Here is a 15,811-nt window from a genome sequence, read left to right on the forward strand (position 1 = left end):
ATACTTTGCCTGTACTTGTGCCTAAACCTTAACATCCAATTGTGATAGAAAAGCCTCAAAATGTACTTTTCTCATGTTATAAAATTAATTGGCACAAGTCTGCTCTTTTATCACTTAATGCTCTTTGTAACCAGTATATGTTTCCTTCCACTATCCAAAGATCAAAGACCCTCAAATATCTAGGGATGGATGTTTTTCCATCTTTATACTCCACAGTGACTTCTAACTATCAGCGAGGTTTACTGAGCATCTCTCACTGTGTTGTCCACTCTCCCACCATCCTTTTGTTCCAGACTGGCTATCCTTACAATATAGTTTTACACCTTAATTATGGTAGTGCCCTGCTATACTTTATGCTGCCAGCTGATATTGGTTTAATAGTAAGTCCTTATATTCTGTATTTTTATGGATCAAGAAAAGGCCAGCAGTTAAGCATCTTAGTTAGTTATAGGGCAAAGAGAGGAATATCTTTACCAGATATGGAATTATATCATGGGGCCTTGTATTGCGTCCTGTTTTAAACTTGCTTTTGCCTATTAATCTTTTTACTTGAATGTAGCTTTGCTGCTCCCAGATCCCCATCTACTCTGCATCTGACTTCACTAAAATTAAAATCTCAGAAAGTACACCTTGGTCTAATAGTTTCTTACACATTAAGTATTTGGTATAAGGTGGAAAGGTGCTTGGATCTTGCCCATCCTGGCATACTCAAAATAAAATTTTTCATTATCCAGCTCTATTTATTGGAAGTAACCTAGTGTCCTTCCCACAGTGGTCCAAGAGAGGCATCTCCACAATCTGAAATATCTTTGATGAATCTACTCTTCATACATCTATGACATTCCCTGTTTCTTGTTCTTTTTATCTCCAGTTTAGATCTGCCCTAGGGTTGCCAGATTAGAAAATTACAAATATGGGACACTCTTAAAATCTCTCTCTATATTACTATATATATAAATGTATACATGCCCCCTACACACTCAGACCAATATATTATATAAAAGTAGAGACATAAGTTAAAAACATAAAGCAAGGATTTTAATGGGTTATGTGGAAAACAAAAGTAAAATCATTTGAAAATTATTTAATACAAGCTAAAAAAAAATTCTGTAAAAGTGAAATCATTTGAAAATATGTATTTAATACAGACAACAGAGAAATATTATTATTATTTAATACAGGCAGTTAGTTAGACAAATAGTGGGCCGTGGCAAGTAGTAACAACACACTTTATGTTGCAATGCTGATGCAGAACTGCTCAGCAGCGAGGCTGGAGAGCAAACGGTAAGAGTGTCGCTTTCCTCAGCCAACCATAGCAACTGAACAAGTTGCAAATGGGCAGCAAATACTAGTTTCCTTGTTACGTTTGGGTTATTTTCATCAAGAGAATCTGAGAAAAGAAGTATAATTACTGATAAAGTTACAACTAAGTACCGTAAAAAGGTAGTAAAAATATATTTTTATTACAAAATTTGAAAATGAACTGAATAGGGACCTTGGGTGTCCCTAAAAGGTCAGTACGGGACAGGGGACAAAATGATCAAATATGGGACATGTCCCATAAATAAGGGACATCTGTCAACCCTAATCTGCCCTTAAAGTATATAAAATATCTTTATCTATTCAACTCCCCCACCCAAATGAACACAACTTTAATATCTCAGTCTACAAACCAGTGTCAGCCCAATATGCACTTCTGCTGGATACCTCACATCATGCTTTGCCTATTCATTCTATTTGACAAACTGATCTATCCATAGAACCTCATCTCCAACGATCTTTGTTATAAAAAAAACATTGCTATCTCAGGTAGAAACCCTAATCTCCAAATTATTCAAGTTAAATTTTTACATAGATTAATTAATTCTACAGTACTTTATATAAATGATTTATTATGGGCTTTGCTGCAAACTGTTCATGCCATTTATGTCAAACTAGAGCAGTAGGTACTTTTATTCATGAGAATGTCCCATCATAGCTACTTTTTGGTCCAAAGTTGCCTCTTTTCTGTCTTCCATTCTTGTTATTAATATTCCTCTGTTGCCTCATCATTTTCTTCTGCTTGATCTTTCCTCCCACTCACTGAATCCTCTCCAACAAAGGTTATTCTAATATTCTATTTTAATAACTTGTTGTAAGTCCACAGACTCCCTATCATTCTTATCTTTCAAAGCCTCTTTTCTTAACTTAACTCTGTTAGAGCTATCAGCAGTATGGACTAATTGGGGCATCTGGGGTTAACATTAGGAAGTGGAAGCACTGGGTAAAAATCATTCCTAACCAAGTTTCGAGTGGTCAACACCTTTGATCACAAAAGCACCTCTAGGGCTCTGAGGACATTATGAATTGGCTGCATCTCTCACTTGCCAGTCTACACATCTTTCTGTTTATACAATAGATAGATGGAAGTGCTGAAAAAAGGGTTGAGGGGTTACCAAGGGAGGGTGTTTATTTTATTATACAACTTTTTTTGTGCTCACTTTTCAGCTCCATATGTTTGCTTGACTCATTTAATAAATAAACAATCACAAAAAAATCCATCTGTTGAACAATAGTGTCATATCACAGTGTATTGTCCTCTTCTGTCTCAATTAACCTTTAAACTGAGGTAACCCATCACAAGTTTAAAATCATAACTTGTTACTTTTTCAAGAATACCCTGGAGCCGGTTTCAGAACTGTTCTTTTTTATCATTCGTGGCAATTTCAGATTAAATACAGCATGCTTTGGACTGACCTTGGCATCCCAGTTGACGAATCTTGCTGTGAAAATGTGGTGATTCACTGGATTCTATCCTATTAGTTTTTGCAGAACAGAGAATAGTTTTGCCTCCAATTGCAAAGTGTCCATGTCCAATTCACTGCATTCCATGGGTCCCTAAAATTTCCATTTGGTAATATGGCATTTCATAAAGTACATGCTCCAACTTTCCACTTGGAAAAAGCCAAATCTAGTGATAGTTTCAGAGAAGAAGAGGTCTTTGATATGCCTTTTCATCTTTGCCCATATATGTTTAAGTTTTAGGTTTTCGTCATTTCCGTAGCAATAAGATTTTTACAGGTGTGTATGTGATGACTCCATGCCCCATCTCTCCTAAAACTGAGCTTGGAATCTTCAAATCAAATTGCCCATGCGATGAATGCAGAATGAATTTCAGTGATAAGCAGTCTCTAAAAGTGGTCTTTCTTTGCCATCTATAACCATCATAGAGTAAACCATATTTTAGCAAGAACTACATGCACATTGTAATACTGGGCAGCTCAGTGGTTGGTACTGCTGCCTCATAAATCCTGCATCCTGGTTTGAAAACACTCCCTGGATGTTGTCTACACATTCTGTGCACGTTGATATGGTCTGTCCTCCTCTGTTGCTACTCTGTCTTTACTCTAGCATCCTCAAAGATGTGCTGGATATGTTAATTGATTGTAAATTTGCTCTTTGTGAGTATGGCTGTGACCTGCAATCGACTGGTGACCTAAAATCTGCTTCTTATTGCCCTACACCTGGACCCTGGACCCTGTAACACTAAATTGGATAAAGGGGGCTTCAGAATGAGATGTTACATTATCATATGCATATGATCAATTGATATGATCAAATAATTCTGCTATTTGAGAACCCTGTGTACAAATGAAACTTAAATACAAACATTAAAGTAGGCCTTAACTTTAGGAACTTCATAAAACATTCTTAGATTAAGTACAACTCATCGACACATCCTGGGGTTGTTTTGAAATAGGCATTGAGGATGCTTCTTTATATTTTTGTTCATTAGACTGATGCCTAAAATTTGGTGCAGGTAGTGAAAGATCTTTGTTTGGTTTATGTGATGTTATTATATTTCTTTCAATTTTGGAGAGTGCAGTTTTTGACAGAACGAAACATTAACTTTACCAACAGATAGCATATAGTTTAACAGGGGCTTTGAATCTAAGCACAGCATTACAGGGTTTAAATGCTCTTAACAAATATTTAAAAACAATGCAGTTCACAATGGATTCAGATGGTGCGTCAGTAATGGTTGGAGATGGCTGGCTGGATATCTTTCCAAAAACCCTTTTAGAATTTCCAATGGTGGAAAACGTTTGCAGCGTGTCTCACCTGGCCAAGCAAGTGGGCAATTATTGGAATTTTCATTGCAGCCTATAATACCAAATTGAGTGTTTGTGCAAAGCAACCAACGTGAATATCTCCATGAATAACTCAATAAGCTGTGAGTCAATAATCACAATGGCCAGTTATTTTCTTTTATGTTCCATTCATCCAATGCCGCTCTCAACAAGCATCAGCAATAGATCCTCATTTTAAGATGCTTCCTTTTTGTCTGATAAGGAACTGTGAAGAAACGTTTTCGAAAACTGATTAACATCACTTCTACACTTGAGCAGCTAAAGATATGCATAACTGCTAGGAAGACACTATAGTGTTCCCACTATATCTTTAATTTTGACTAATTCAAGATTATTTTAAATGTCCAATAGGGGAATAAATTTGGTTAACACTTTAGTTGAAGGGGGTCTACATGGAGATTCACACGAATAGGTTATTAAATAACATTTATTATTTAAGAAGCAGTGTTTGATAATTTTTAAATAATATTACTTGCATGATGATATAAACGTTTTACAAAGGAGATGCCATTGCATTGTATTAAAAGAAGTAGTACTCCCATAATATGTGTGGACTCTGATGTGAAGTTTGAATGAGTACAGTGCTGTGAAAAATTTTTTTTTTCCATGCATATGTTATGAAGTCACTATGTAGACACCCGTCAGATAAAGTGTTACTGAAATTTGTCACATTATATTAATGTTCTGTACGTATATTTAAGTGATCTCTAAAAAACCCACTACTTCAAATATATCAGTGCATGCTAATTCAGTCAACATAAAATCAATGTCGGGCAATGTGAATCAGAATCAAACCGAATCAGGACAATGATGCCAATAGCCAGCCCTAACATGTGACCACCTGCAATAGCAGCTGCTTGTTTGTTTGTCTTCATCATTGTTTACTATTATCTACCACTTTTTTATGGATATCAAAAATGTGAAGAAAAACTCATAATCACTCACACATGACAGCAACTGCTGTACTTGCACCCTTTGTCTACTAGAGCATTGGATCTAATCGCCGTACTGCCAGCAAAGCTATTGCGCAGATGTCAGGGGGAAAAAGATGCTCATCTTCACAATATGAGAAGGTACAGACCTTAACTGTCTTTGATTATCATTGGAAATGTAAGATCACTGGTGAATAAAATGGATGAGCTCTCAACACTGATCAGCAGTCTCATGTGCCTCACTGAAATGAGGCTTAGAGCTGAAACACAAGACTCCGTGGTTGCACTAGATGGATTTAAAATTGTACGTGTTTACAGAGGCAGGAGCAAATGTGGCAAGAAGAAAAGAGGTGGAATTGCCACTTAATTCTTCCAAAATAAAATCAAATCTAGTTTTGAAAGTCCCTAAAGTCCTACTGCCTACCACACTACTTGGTAGATTATTCCATGTGTCTATGATTCTCTGTGTGAAGAAAAATTTCCTAATCTTTGTGCGAAATTTAACCTCAAAATGTTTCCAACTGTGTCCCCGTGTTCTTGATGAACTAATTTTAAAATAACTGATTCGCTGTACTAATTCACTTCATAATTTCAAGCAAAGTCATGTCTCCTCTTAATCTTATTTTGCTTAGACTGAAAAGGAAGGTTGAGCTCTTTTAATATTTCTTCATAATTCATCCCCTGCAACCCTGGAATCAGCCTAGTTGCTCTTCTTTTGACCTTTTCTATCGCTGCTATGTCCTTTTTGTAGCCTGGAGACCAAAACTGTACGCAGTACTCCAGATAAAGCCTCACGAGTGCATTACAAAGCTTGAGCATAACCTCCTTGGACGTACCCTACACATCGTGCTAAATAACCTAAAATTCTGTTTACCTTCTTAATGAACAATGTCTGGAAGTTGATAGTGATGAATCCACTACTATGACTAAATCCTTCTCATAAGGTATACATTTGATTTTCAGACCTGTGTATTCAAACCTAACTTTTTTACTTCCTACATGTAATACTTTACATTTACTTACATTAAATTTCATCTGCCACAAATCTGGACAAGCCTGTAATCCATCCATCCATCCATCCATTATCCAACCCGCTATATCCTAACTACAGGGTCACAGGGGTCTACTGGAGCCAATCCCTGCTAACACAAGGCACAAGGCAGGAAACAAACCCCGGGCAGGGTACCAGCCCACCGCAGCCCTCTGTAATGATTCAACGTATTCTAGATTATCCACCTATCTTGGTATCATCTACAGACTTAACCAGCTTGTTATTTATATAATTGCCGGTCATAAAATTAGAATATCATGATAAAGTTGATTTATTTCAGTAATTCCTTTCAAAAATTAAAACTTGTATATTAGATTCATTCATTACACACAGACTGATGTATTTCAAATGTTTATTTCTTTTAATTTTGATGATTATAACTGACAACTAATGAAAGTCCCAAATTCAGTATCTCGGAAAATTAGAATATAAATTAAGACCAATGCAAAAAAAGGATTTTTAGTAATGTTGACCAACTGAAAGGTATGAACATGAAAAGTATGAGCATGTACAGCAATCAATATTTAGTTGGGGCTCCTTTGGCCTGGATTACTGCAGCAATGCGGCGTGGCATGGAGTCGATCAGTCTGTGACACTGCTCAGGTGTTATGAGTGGCCAAGTTGCTCTGATAGTGGCCTTCTGCTCTCCTGAATTGTTGGGTCTGGCGTATTGCATCTTCCTCTTCACAATACCCCATAGTTTTTCTATGGGGTTAAGGTCAGGTGAGTTTGCTGGCCAATGAAGAACAGGCATACCATGGTCCTTAAACCAAGTACTGGTAGCTTTGGCACTTTGTGCTGGTGCCAGGTCCTACTGGAAAATGAAATCTGCATCTCCATAAAGTTAGTCAGCAGCAGGAAGCATGAAGTGCTCTAAAACGTCCTGGTAGACGGCTGCGTTGACCTTGAACCTCAGAAAACATAATGGACCAACACCAGCAGATGACATGGCACCCCAAACCATAACTGACTGTGGAAACTTTACACTGGACCACAAGCAACGTGAATTCTGTGCCTCCTCTCTCTTCCTCCAGACTCTGGGACCTTGATTTCCAAAGGAAATGCAAAATTTACTTTCATCAGAGAACATAACTTTGGACCACTCATCAGCAGTTATGTCTTTAGCCCAGGTGAGACGCTTCTGACGCTGTCTCTTGTTCAAGAGTGGCTTGACACAAGGAATGCGACAGCTGAAACCCATGTCTTGCATAGTCTGTGTGTGGTGGTTCTTGAAGCACTGACTCCAGCTGCAGTCCACTCTTTGTGAATCTCCCCCACAGTTGTGAATGGGTTTGTTTCACAATCCTCTCCAGGGTGTGGTTATCCCTATTGCTTGTACACTTTTTTCTACCACATCTTGTCCTTCCCTTCACCTCTCTTTTAATGTGCTTGGACACAGAGCTCTGTGAACAGCCAGCCTCTTTAGCAATGACCTTTTGTGTCTTGCCCTCCTTGTGCAAGGTGTTAATGGTCGTCTTTTGGACAACTGTCAAGTCAGCAGTCTTCCCCATGATTGTGTAGCCTACAGAACTAGACTGAGAGACCATTTAAAGGCTTTTGTAGGTGTTTTGAGTTAATTAGCTGATTAGAGTGTGGCACCAGGTGTCTTCAATATTGAACCTTTTCACAATACTCTAATTTTCCGAGATACTGAATTTGGGTCTTTCATTAGTTGTCAGTTATAATCATCAAAATTAAAAGAAATAAACATTTGAAATACATCAGTCTGTGTGTAATGAATGAATCTAATGTACAAGTTTCACTTTTTGAATGGAATTACTAAAATAAATCAACTTTGTCATAATATTCTAATTTTATGACCGGCACCTGTATTCCTATTCAAATGAATATATATTAAAAATAACAGCAGCCCTAGCACTGACCCCTGGGTAACACCACTCTTAACGTCAGCCAATTGTGATAAGGTTCATTGCACCACCACCCTCTGCTTCCTATGTTTTAGCCAATTTTGCACCCATCAAAACAAACATCACCCTGAACTCCCACTTGTTTTAGTTTGATGCAGAACCACTTATGTAGCACCTTATCAAATGCTTTCTGAAAGCCCAGATAAATAATATCATATGCTCTATTTCATCCTTTTGTTGCTTCTTCATAGAATTCCGGGATGTTAGTAAAACAGGACCTTCCTCTTCTGCAACCATGCTGACTGTTCAGTAAAACTCCTGTACTTGCCACATGTTGCTCAATCTTATCCTTATAATAATTCCTTTCATTAATTTTCCTGTTATCCATATTAAGCTTATTGGCCTATAGTTGCTTGGATCTGCCCAGTTACCCTTTTTATATAATGGGATAATATTTGCTATTTTCCAGTCCTTTGGAATTTCCTCAATGCAGAGCAACTTCCTAAAAATATGCATTAAGAGTTTATATATGTACTCTATAACTTCCTTAAGAACCTCAGAGTAAATAGTATCTTATCCTTGTGATTTGCTTGATTTCAGCCTATTTAATCTGAGCTCTAATCTGAATACTTCTCCGTTTACAATTTCCAAATCACTCAGGACCTCCTTAGTTTTCCCTTTTACAACTGGAAGGTTACCTACTTCCTCACATGTGAAGACCTCAGAAAAATGTGAGTTTTGAGAATCTGCTATTTCACTGTCTGTATTTTTACATTTTCCTTTACTATTCCTAATACACTTCACCTCTTCCTTGACTTTTCTTTTACTACTAAAATACTGAAAGAAACTATTTGGGTCATCTTTCACCTTATCTGCTAAATTTCTCTCTAACTGACTTTTAGTCTCCTTAATATCCTTCTTAATGATTGCATTTATGTTGTCATATGCCCTAAGATTCACATTGGACTCCTTATAGAGGTGTTTTTTATTCTTTATTAACCCCTTGCATTTTTCTTTAAATTTACCATTAATTCCAAACTTAAGGATATACCTGTCCTATATTACATGTAAGATGTTTTTAAACCTATTCCACTGCTCCTTGACTCTTGTCTCCACACTTAAATGCTTATCCTACTCTATCCTGCTTGGACATTGCCACATCTGCTCAAAATTTGTTCTGCCAAAGTTATACTTAACAATTTTAGTCTTTGCATCCACACTCCGAACCACTGTGAACTGTATTATATTATGGTCACTTGATGCTAGTGGTTCAATCACCTCTACACCCTGTCACACATGTGCACATGGGAGGCAGCTAAAGGGCTTGAGTAAGGACAGTTCTGAGACATACCGGGATGTGGCAGAGTGCACTGACTCTTTTTCTCCCTTGTCTGTAGACCATTCACGGGAGATTCCACCTGGTCCTCTTGACGTCACTTCCAGGACTGAGCCAATGGAAGGAGACCTTTCCGGCTCCAGCCCCTGTGATGTCACATCCAGGCTCGCTCCAATGACAGAAGACCTACATGAGCCCGACCCCTTTGACTTCACTTCCTGTCTTCCCCTTTAATAGCCTCCACCTTTTCCCTATTCCCTCAGTTCTGTTTTGGACTCGGTTTTGTGCACATCAGTGCTGTATTTATTGAAAATTACTATTGCAGCTATAAAACCAGATTATACGGGTGGCTGCCCCAAACTGTTAATTGACTCTGTCTCGAGTTTGTGACAACCCTCAATTCTATCCTGATTATTACAAAAGACAGGCTTCCCCTGCATGGATGCTTTACCATACTGTGTTAAAAAACAGTCACTGATTACTTCTAAAAACTCCTGCTCTTCCACTCTGCTATTTGCAAGATCATCCCAGTTAATATTAAATAGTACTCCATGACTATAATAACCCTCTGTAAACTTGCCTTTTTAATACTACTAAAAATATGTGCTTTGAAATGACTGTCTGCATTTGGTGGATTACAACATACTCCTAATGCTTCCCAGTAGAAGCCACATGTCCTCACTAAGATGGGGCTCATTGTCCAACTGAATTATGTTGACATAAACAGCAATCCCCCCTCCTTTTCTGTTCTGTCTATCCTTCCTAAAAATATGTATCCCTCTATGTTATACTCATCCCCTTCTTTGTTATTTAGGCAGGTTCCTGTTATTGCTATAATTTCATAATAATGCTTCGATACATACAACTCCAGCACACTTATTTTATTTTTGATACTTCTAATATTTAGGCAAGATATTTTTAGTGTGTTTTTTGATTTACTTTTGCATTTAAGTGTTAGGTTAGAATTTACAATAATATGCATTTTTATTTTTACAGTATTGTTTGTTCTTTCATGCACAGTTCTAAACCTGGCCTGTCCTAAACTCCCTCCCCACCTTATAACCTAGTTTACAAAATCTTCAACTAACCTACTCATATGCCTCCCCAACACAATGGTGCCCCTCTGATTCAGATGTAACCTGTTGTGGCGAAAAAGGTCCCATCTCTTCCAAAAGGAGTCCCAAGGCTCCATAAACCTATACCATTCTATCCTACACCAATATTTCAGCCATGCATTAAGCCTTCTAATTTCCTCAGTCTTACCTGTAGTGGCGTGTGGCACAGGCAGAACTTCAGAGAAGACCACCTTGTCTGTTCTGCTCCTCAGCCTGGCATCTAACTCTTTAAATTTGGATTGCATATGACAGACTGACAGACTACCCTTATATGTATATGTCATTTGTTCCAACATGGACAATGACAACTGGATCCCACCCTGCTTTGGTCACTCTTATTCACCCTTCCAGAGAGGTCTCCCACCTGTACACCTGGAAAGCAACACACCACGCAACACTCTCCTTTCACTGGAGCAAACCTGAGCTTCAGTCCACCTGAGTCCGCAGCTATCACTACTTCCCTCTTTCTGAAAACTGGTTTTAAAGTGGCCCGTTGGGGATCCTCATGCCTACCTACCACCTCAGGAACTTCAGAGACACAATCCAGCTCTGCAAGGATCTGAAAAACAGTTTGACACTTCCAGTTCTAGGGCTGATACCCCTGGACTAATATGCACCCTTCACTTGGCACCCTGTGACTGAGACCTTTGGGGTGCACACTATCTCTCTAAAGGACACCTGGCCAGTTTCTGCCAATTCTCTACTACATTGCAGGCCAGCCAACATCTCCAGTTCAACAACCCTGAGCTTGAGGTGCGAGATCAGCTGGCATCTCCTGCAGATGTAGCTCTCATAGAAAACTGGCTCCTTAAATCCATCCTCTAAAAACTCCAACATCCAACAGGACTTGCATTGCACTGGCCTCATTATTAAAATTTGACTCCATTTGTATTCGGTCATGTTAATGAACCCTTACACTGTCACTATCTTAAATGGTCTACTTTTCAGACCGCTAAGGACTGCTAATTGTAGAAAAAATCTCTTATTAAATATCCACTGCCAGTTAATTTTCTACTGTCTTGTCTGCTCCTACAGCTGATTGTGCCTAATTGATGCCTTAACACTAGTTACCTGCCTATGTACAGTGGAGTCCATCTCTTTACTGCATTGAAATCAGCCTCTACCTTTTTATCATCACTAAGGAACCATTGTTTCTGTTACATATAAACAATTTGTCGCTACAACACTGGTTATTTACTTGCAGAGATGCCGGTGTCAGCTGTTGCTGCTTACTGTCCTGCCTCACCGATGCTAATTTCAATACAAATAACAAGTACAAGTAATGAGTAACATTTCCAAACACTCAGCTGCTTTTGCTCCTGTGTGGGTGAAAAAAAAGCAAAAAACCTTTCTAAAGGGAAAAGGCTTTAAAAATTCCTGCATGGCTCCTTAGAGGCAACCAAAACACAAAGTTTTTAGGAGCAAAATTTATCTTTTAATTAACTCTTTCAGGGCTGATGTCGACTTTTGTCAAAAGGAGGAGTTGACGATGGTAATCAACTGTAAACGGTGACAAAACTAGTTGGACTCTCGTTGACTGAAGGAATGTTAAATTCATTGATTTGATCGAGATTTCCTGCACTGACATGAGTAGCAAGGTGCAAACAACAGCAAAAATGGGACTGACGTCTGGCAAGAGATCAAAGCGAATGCGTAAAGCAAAATACTCCATGGACGACATTTTGCCTATTATCTCTGAACTGGACTATGACTTGTCGGACTTCGATTGTAATACAGATGATCGAAAACCAATGTGAGGTTCCAGCTTCAGCTGATTGGTCCCCAGCTAATCGTTATACTGACAATGGGGAGGGACTGCCACTTAACAATGATAAGAGGTAGAAACCAGATTGTAATGCACTGCGACCATGACCGCTGCTGCTTTCCCAGCCACGTGAAGACAGCCTGGCAGCAAGTCTGCCGCACATTCTTGGCAAACTGGCAGCCACAGCATGCAGCAACAGACATTTTACGTAGATTTCTGTGAAAAACCATTGCTTTTCAGAAACTGTTTTTTGCAAAAAAATATTCAGCCCTCAAAGAGTTCATTCTCACACCACAGAAAACACAAAAAATTACAGCCACTTTTCTTTCCTTTGCAAGGATGATATCAGCACATCAGTACATCTAAGTTTCCAATCAGCTTCTCCTTGGGACTTCTGAGAATTTTAAACATGTTTCAATTTCCTCCATCCTCACCAATGTTTACCAGTTTGTAGACTGTGAAACAAGAGAAAACAGGACCCTGGACTTGTTATATGCCAATGTTAAAGAGGTGTATAGCTCTGTTGCTTAGCCACCTTTAGGCCAATCGGACCATCATTTGGTACAGTTCATATCTGCATATAAACTCATTGTCCAGAGGCTGCCAGCCACCACCAAGACCAAGCAAAAAAAAGCCAATAGAGGCTGAGGAGGCTTCAAAGGGTGCCTTTGAGAACACTGACTGGAATATGCTTTTTAGTCACACAACCAGGACATTGAGGATTGAGTCACTGTATCACAGACTACATCAAATATTGTGTGAATAACACAATCTCTACACAGACAGTGTGTTGTTTTCCCAACAACATGCCATGGATAACAAAATAACTGAAAGCCCTACTGAATATAAAGAATAGCACCTTCAAGCCTGGAGATAAAGATAAAATCAAGTGGGTGCAGACAGGACTGAAGAAGCCCACTGCAGAGACAAACTCAAGCACAAGTTGCAACAAAACAACATGAAGAAAGTGTGTAATGGAATGAGAACTATCACTGGTTACAAACAGGCTGTAAAACTTGCAGAGAAACCTTCAACAGGTTTGACTCATTCTTGTTAGTACAGCCCTCCCCCAACACTGCTAGCTACAGTGTGCAAGCTGAGGTGGTTCCAGAAATTCAACTGCCACCTGCACCCCACATGACCTTCCCCTATAATGACATCACACCTGTAGTCTCCTGCTCCCCTCCACTTCCTGGAATGTGTATTTCTGATGCTCAAGTGAGGAGAGAGTTGTGAAAACTCTGCATAAACAGGGGGCAGGTGGAATCAGCCCCAGGATGGTAAACACATGTACCAGGGTCCTTCAGCACCTGTTCTCCTTTCCTTAATTTGCAGAATGTTTCCCCAGCTGTGTGGTCCCAGTGCCAAAGAAAGGACATTCAAGTGACCACATTTGCTCCTACTTCATACATCATGAAGATCTTTGAGAGGCTTATCCTAAAACAGCTATGACTTCTGGTCTCAGAACATCTGAGCCTTCTGCAGTTAGCCTATCAGGCACAGATAGATGTGGAGGATGCTATCATCTACATGCTTTACAGAACCTACTCCCACTTGGGCAAAGCTGGTACTACAGTCAGCCAGGATAATGTTCTTTGACTTTACCAGTGCTTTTAATACCATTCTACCTCAGCCACTGGGTAAAAAACGCAGTGCTTTGAATCTTGTTGCTCCCACAATCTCCCACAATGTATGCAAGACTAGGAGATATGTGCAGTATATTTGAACATTATATCATAGAAATTGTGATTTACCTCACAATCAACCACGAAAAAAATCACTTTTACACAACATTAAAAATCTATCATTCATTTAAAGACCTGACAGAGTGTGAATATGCATCACAAAAGTAAGCCATGTTTGCATTGAAGACACATGCACAACCCAGGCATCATTTTAATAAACCATGATTAATTAAATAAACAAAAATAATTAGTCACTTAGGCTTGTCAAAACAGTGCTAATGTATGATACAGGACATCTCAGTGCATGATTCAATAAAACTTTCCATACCACAGAAACCTCCAGGTTTGGATGCTCATTGAAATTCACACTCAGTGCAATGGCTGTAACACATCCTCTTCACTTGTGAATGTGACTGAAGCTGTGTTAAATCTTTGGTCCTGAATGAAATAGAATTCTGGCTCTGAGTAATAACTAAAATGCATTCAGATTTGAGCAGTAGCTGAAACCACAGGCTGACATGGTCGGCGACAGGCCCAGAAGGAAAATAACTGCAACTTGACAAGCTTCCACAGAAACTCAATTTGGCTGAGTGAAAACTATTTACAGAAGTTTGTAAAATAAAATTATACAGTACATTTATAGAATAATACAACTTCCTAGTCACAAACTTTACTGAGTATCTTTAGATAGTTTCACTTTTCCTAATTTTCCTTTAGTATAAAGACAATGCAATTATGCCAATTTATTTAAATTATAGTTGTAGTACCAGGCTGGCAATATACTATACATAAGACTGGGTGAAGGATTATTATCTGAAATGCTTATTTTATACTTAGGATTTTTTTTTTTCAGTACGATGATTGACTTTGTGGTCATGTCATCGGACTTGCGGCCACATGTCTTGGACACTCGGGTGAAGAGAGGAGCGGAGGTGTCAACTGATCACCACCTGGTGGTGAGTTGACTTCGATGGTGGGGGAGGATGCCGGTCAGGCCTGGTAGGCCCAAACGTATTGTGAGGGTCTGTTGGGAACGTCTGGCAGAGTCCCCTGTCAGAAGTAGCTTTAACTCCCACCTCCAGCAGAACTTCGACCATGTCCCGAGTCCCAAGGACATTGAGTCCGAATTGGCCATGTTCCATGCCTCTATTGTTGAGGCGGCTGACCGGAGTAGTGGCCGTAAGGTGGTTGGTGCCTGTCGTGGCGGCAGTCCCCAAACCTGTTTGTGGACACCGGCAGTGAGGGATGCCGTCAAGCTGAAGAAGGAGTCCTACCGGAACCTTTTGTCCTGTGGGACTCTGGAGGCAGCTGATAGGTACCGACAGGCCAAGCGGAATGCGGCTTCGGTGGTGGCTTCGGCAAAGACTCGGGCATGGGAGGAGTTTGGGGAGGCCATGGAGAACGACTTTCGGGCGGCTTCGAGGAGATTCTTGTCCACCGTCGGGCATCTCAGGAGGGGGAAGCAGTACAGTGTCAACACCGTATATGGTGGGGATGGTGCGCTGCTGACCACGTTGTGGGTCGGTGGGGGGAGTACTTCGAAGACCTCCTCAATCCCACTAACATGCCTTCCAATGAGGAAGCAGTGCCTGGGGACTCGGAAGTGGGCTTCCCCATCTCTGGGGCTGAGGTCACCGAGGTGGTCAAAAAACTCCTTGGTGGCAGGGCCCTGGAGGCGGATGAGAAACACCAGGAGTTCTTTAAGGCTCTGGATGTTGTAGGACTGTCTTGGTTGACACGTCTCTGCAACATCGCATGGACATCGGGGACAGTGCCTCTGGGTTGGCTGACCCTGGTGGTGGTCCCCCGCCTCCCTGTTAAAGTGTGTTTGGGGGTACTGGAGACCTCCCTGGTGAGGTGTTCCGGGCACGTCCAACCGGGATGAGGCCCTGGGGAAGACCCAGGACATGCTGGACGGACTATGTCGGG

Source organism: Polypterus senegalus, chromosome 3, assembly GCF_016835505.1.
Source record: "Polypterus senegalus isolate Bchr_013 chromosome 3, ASM1683550v1, whole genome shotgun sequence".
In the NCBI taxonomy this organism is placed as follows: domain Eukaryota; kingdom Metazoa; phylum Chordata; class Cladistia; order Polypteriformes; family Polypteridae; genus Polypterus; species Polypterus senegalus.